At 32.4% G+C, this 6,210-nt stretch overlaps 1 pseudogene; it reads left to right on the top strand.

The window, feature by feature from the left end:
- The first annotated feature begins 2,920 nt into the window (after window positions 1-2,920).
- On the top strand, window positions 2,921-3,793 carry LOC147384909 (dehydration-responsive element-binding protein 1D pseudogene; annotated as a pseudogene).
- Window positions 3,794-6,210: the final 2,417 nt, after the last annotated feature.

The raw sequence follows: 6,210 nt of genomic DNA, 5'->3' as shown, positions 1-6,210 counted from the left end.
GAAATTTAAAGGGTTGTGATGTTGGATTTCTGATGTGTTAATCCATTTAAACAAAAAGATCATTAGTAAGATTTAAAATCTTACCACGTCAATGAGAAAAAGATTTCACTTTTCATTCTTCTACTTTAAAAATTCATGTATGACGTTTAGAATTTTAAACCTTTCTAACAAGAGTCGTGTTGGGGTGACACAAAGGGCACACATGGGTGACATAATGACGTGGTGCATGCACATTATTGTAGATACTTTTCCGTAAGATACAAGTAAAACGCATCTACAGTTATGTGTGCGCCATCACATTATTTGTCACCCTTGTGTCTCGATAGTGTCATTTCGACAATTTTTTTTAATAATAAATTTCAATTCAACCAATTAGCACTTGGGATGATTTTTTTCCATATTTGACTGCTAGATTCCTTGGATTTTTTATTTGAGAATGTTTTGATAAAATCTGTTAAAATCTAAACTACTTTTTAAGAAAAAGTTGAAGTATGTACTGTCTATTGCCATGAAATTTGGATAAGGTCATCATTACAGAAGCCACTAAGTATTGATACTGAACTTATTTAGTGATAGTGAAATAAAGGATAATGTAACATATACATCAATTGTAAATTCTGATGTGATGATGCGCACATAAACATAAGTGTTTTTCATCAAGATATGAGTGGAAAAACATATATGATTATACGTGTGCCATCATATTAGAATGTTAAAATTGATGTACATTTCAATGTTATTCGAACACGACTCTGAAATGAAAATGCAACATGAGAGTAAGAAATAATATATATTTTTTTTTCATATTTAAAATAATTAAATGGACTAGAGGGAAAGATGATAATATAAAAAAGAATAGAGAGGATTGAAGAGGCATCACTAAGGATCTGTTCCTCCCCATACACACAATATGAAAATTAAAAAAATAAATAATCCCCACAAATCAAGAAATTGCCATCACTTGCATCATTAATGGCAGTAGAGCCAGGATTTTCTTCTTGGGGAGGATTTTTCAAAAGTAGGAAAGGGTATTTAGGTTACTTCTCATTATTCCATGAGAGAAGACCTGAATTGAGTGGTAATGCCATAAGTTTAAAAATATAGGCATCTCAAATATTGACTGAAACACCTAGCTACCTTTTGGGACCTTGCTCTTCTCTAATAGACTAATATGACATGACCTCAATACCTTTGCTTCAACCTGGAATTAAAGACCTTTGGATTTTTCTTTTCAAAATCAGTCATCTTTAATTTTTTGGGTAAAGTTTTTATCCTAGATCAGTTTACTTTAACTTCCAATTTTAAAGAATAAGATAAGATTTTTAAAATATAAAATGAGATTTCTTTTAAAGAAGATTCTAGAATTTTTTACAAAGGGAAAAAAACGAGGTTCAAAAAGAAGGATTGAAGACCAGGTTAAGTAGATTAAAAATATTTTTTCTATAAAAATTAAAGAGTTTGATGATGGCTGACCCCCTCACCTTCAATCTGAAATAATAATAAAAACCCAAAAAATTTACTTTCCAAAACTAGTTATCTTTAACCTTTTAATAATGATTTTTATTCTAGATTTAAATCTTAAGATAAATATATTTTAACCTTCAATTTTAAAGAATAAGATAGGATTTTTGAAGTAGAAGTGTAGAACACATTGCGAAGCAACTTTAAAGGTGTGGGTTCAAGTTTATATATCTTACCTACTAAAAAAAGAATTTTTGAAGTAGAAGATGAGATGTTTTTATATAAAAAAAATTCTAGAGTTTTCTACAAAGGATTAACACGGGATTCAAAATGATGATTTGAAGAAGAGGTTAAATAGATTAAAAATAATTTCTACCAAAGTTGGAGAATTTGAAGATGACTATTTTAGAAAAAAATTAGGGGTAGTTACAAGTTGAAATTCAAGGTATTTAAATTTTTTTTAAGAGTTGCTATTGGCATCTAAATTTTTACTTATTACACCCAGTTTAAAAAAAAAAAACCGATAATTGAGATAAAGTAAAAGTTGGGGTGCCAATAGAAACTCTCCTCTCTCTCCCTTGATTTCTATTTGTTCGATTTAAGATTTTATATGATCCTAATCTTCTTGTAAACCACTGCTAAAGTAGTTTGAATATGTTATAATTCTTTGTAATGTCGAGGTGTAATAACTTGAACCAAATTTTATGATTTTAATCATATTTTACAAGATTTGACTACATTCAACTAATCAACTCAAAATTTAATCATAAAATAAAATATATTTTATCATTTTTTTTATGATTTTGATGATAAGGTGTCAAAAATGGTAGGTCCAACTAGCAAGGACAAGGCAACTGACATATTAAAGAACTATATCTTGTCGAAATCCAAGAGTACATACAATACCCCCACAAACCAAACACACCCAAGATCTCTCCTATTTTAAATATTTTTAATTTATTAAAATTAATTATAATAAATCTTATAGGATATTTTTAAATTATTATAATTAATTTTTCTATATTTTAAATAAACTTCAATAATTATTATTTTACAAATTTCAACGACAAAGTGAGAGCCAAGTCCACTTGATAAGATATCTCTTATGTGGACGAAGTCAAATTCTAGTATTCAGTTCACACTTCATTCAGTGTAATTGTATTTTACTAAATTACCCTTTTAGTTGTCCACCATATCAATGTTCCCCAACCAGTCCAACTTTAAGAATCTAAAGAGTATACTTAAACTGTCATTGGTGGGACCCAACAATACTTAGCTGTCTCTTATCTTACAAAAACGTGACTTTGAGTTTTCTTCATTAAATCCTAGAACCACACGTGTCAAAATATAAAATCTCTTGGAACCCCAGTGTCTTACACGTGTATTCCTTTCCCGTGTTGAGTTCGCGGCGAACTTTGACTTTTCCAGATCTATATATAAATATATATATATCTCCATCTCAGTCTCTCATCTGAATCTAAAACTTACTCAACAATTGCTTCTCAATGGACTTCGAAGATGACTCTTCAGCTTCGGGTTCTTCTTCTTCAAGTGAACTCTATCCTTCTCACGTGCCAGAAAATGAGGACTCTCCAACACAGTCACACGTGCCAATCATTTCACACAAGCGAAAAGCTGGTCGAAAGAAGTTTAGAGAAACTCGACACCCGATTTATAGAGGTGTTAGGCAGAGAAATGGTTCGAAATGGGTGTGCGAGGTGCGTGTCCCGAATAAACAGTCTCGGATATGGCTTGGGACATTCCCGATACCTGAAATGGCGGCTAGAGCTTACGATGTAGCTGCTTTGGCTCTTAGAGGAAAGTCGGCTCCACTCAATTTCCCGGACTCAGCTTGGCTTTTACCAAGAGCTAAGTCATCTTTGGCTAAAGATATTCAATCGGCGGCTCTCGAGGCAGCTGAGGCTTATAGGGTTAGAGCAAGTTCTTCACCATCATCATCATCATCATATTCACCGACTTCGACATGCACCAATGTTGTATCGCCACGTGTCAATTCTACAGAGAAGTTAACAGAATCTTCTAAAACGTTCTTGGATGAGGAGGAGTTGTTTAATATGCCAGGTTTACTTGACAGCATGGCAGAAGGATTGCTCCTAATGCCACCTTACTGGGATGACGTGGATTGTGACGTGGACGTAACTCTATGGAATGATTAAATATCATATTTTTTTTACTAATTAATCTCAATCAACGGTTGAGATGCTTAATTATTTTCTAGAGATCAGCACAGATTTTTTATGTGATCTGATTTCAATCCCATCTCAACCATTTGTTTGATTGAGTTTTTTTCTTCTTTATTTATTTATTTTTTTTTAAAAAGTGTTGTAATTTTAAGGATACATTTCATGTAAGATGAAATTTTGAATAATTATTTGAGTCACGATAATTTAATTCACTCACGTGGTAAATTCAATCGATTATCTGACGTGATAAGTTCAAGAATCGTTGATATGTGCTCTTCAATATACACAATTCCCTCGGGATACATTTTTTTAAATGGGGAAGTGCAATTGTGTATATCGAGGAGCACAGATCTATGGTTCACAATTAGGTCACGTCAAGGTAATTGATTGAATTTGCCACGTGGGTAGTCAGATTATCACGATTCTAATTTATTTTATTAATGACAGTTAAACATCGGTTATGACCGTTATTTTCTTATTAGTTAAGTTATCTAGTTCAGTATGGGTTGACTAGTCAACGTAGTCTGAGCTCGTGGAGTATTTTTTGACCAAAAAAACGGTTCAAACTAATAGTTGAGGACGCGTTCTTTCCAGCTAAAACCCTACAATACGAGTAGTTCAGGTGCATGAACCATTGAGAAAGGATTTGCTATCAAACGATAATGATGTTAAGCTGTTAAATAAACGACATGCGGTGAGTTTCTCTCTCATATTGAAAATAGATTTTTATAAATGGGAACGTGGCATCTTTATGTTGATTTAACAGTTTGAACACCATTTTTTTTCCCAACAACTGACAAAGAAAATTAGGCGCCAAAAGTTATTGGTCGTGAGTTGATCAATTTTTAGACACTTATGAGCTGTTATTGACGACCAGGACTTTGTGGGGACGTTAATTATTATCCATCAAATACATTTTTTAATAATATTTTTTTTTTATTTGTCTTTTAATAATAATGATAAAATTAAATTGATCTTTTACATAATAAATATTTGCTTACATAATAAAAATTAAAAGTATTTTATTCTTTTCACTCGAAGATCGAAATGTGTGTGTGTCCATCAATATATAATTTTTCTTTCCTTGCTAGTATTCTTTAATGGACACACACACATATTGATTTTATAATTGAAGGTATGGATTAAATGAAATCATTTTTAGAATGAGAATGTTATTATCCTTATTAATTGTTATTGTAAGTTTGGTTATTTCGAGTGAAAGCTCTTGATTTGTTAGGAGATTAAGATCTGATCCTCTTGACCGGAAAAAAAATATCCAATTGATTACTTTTTGTTTCTTGAATTTTTATTTTTTTTTTCTCTATTTGAGTTTAGGAAACTTGTGGTCCTTTATTGCAGTGCAAATTTGAATTGCTTTGTATTTTACTTAACACATAAAATAAGTAAATGGGTGGTAGTTGATACGAGATTGATTCCCAAATAAGCAAATACCATTGTTCACCCAATATTTGTATAGAGTATAGATGATGTTGATGCAGTTTTCAAAATTCAATTCACTATGTTTTATGTATGTAATTGCCTTCTACTAGGAAGAATTATATATATTCTGCTTGGAACTAAGATAACTTGCCCCTCGTTCCCTCTCTCTTGTCCTTTTTTTGTGTCTCCCATTTGATACAAGTTGTCCCAATGGACTTTGTGATGTGGGATTCTGCAGTCCCTGATCTCGTATATATTTCTTTTTACAAGTGGATTAGTCGTAGGAAGCCGGCATCTATTTAATAAATCTTCTTCGTTTCTATACTTTTAATTGTATTTTTTTCCTATCAAAGATAGTGTTTAAGTATCTAAACCAATATGCCAAAAGGCTTAGACCTGTTGAAATGATATAAAATGTAAGCTCTTAATGGACGTTCGTATATCTTACAAGGAGTTCCCTCTGTAATTTGTGGTTGGTTTGTGTCAGGTTGGTGGGAGCGATTACAAGAGAGGAGTAGTGGAAGCAAAGCTGAAAGTGACAATGGGTTTGGGAGGAATTTCTTGAGCATGCCAAGCAAAATGCTCTCTCATTCCAAGAGGTGCATGCATACAAATAAAGACATGTTAGTAGAGTCGAGCTAACAGCATTCAACTTTCACTAGAACTAACTACTATTTGGTATTTTCTTCCTCTATAAGCATCCTCTTTATGATTGGCATGAGTAATCCAGATTCTTACTGCTCGATGAATGACATGTAGGTGAAAACCTCCGCCGGGTTTATTGGTGGTTGCGTTGTATTTGATGACGATGTTGGAAATGAGCAAAAACCAATTCCATAATTCCAAAGGGAGATTTCATAGAGTTGGACAATTTGGTCTGCCCTCTTGTAGGCATTGATTCTTTAGGATAACTATGAAAAATAGAGGGACCATTTCAAGTGGTACATTGAAATCACATCTTGACGCTTTGATTAAATTATTGCTCTACCAGTTTTGCAGTGGACATGTCAACATGTCAAGGTAATTTCTTGATATTAATTTCGTGTTTTCAATGCTCTTTTGCTTTATTGAAGAAAATCCTTCAATGGTTCCTGATTTCTATTGG

This window comes from Akebia trifoliata, chromosome 15 (assembly GCF_017979445.1).
Source record: "Akebia trifoliata isolate Shusen 1 chromosome 15, ASM1797944v1, whole genome shotgun sequence".
NCBI classification, from domain to species: domain Eukaryota; kingdom Viridiplantae; phylum Streptophyta; class Magnoliopsida; order Ranunculales; family Lardizabalaceae; genus Akebia; species Akebia trifoliata.
This window is presented reverse-complemented; position numbering and strand designations above follow the sequence as displayed.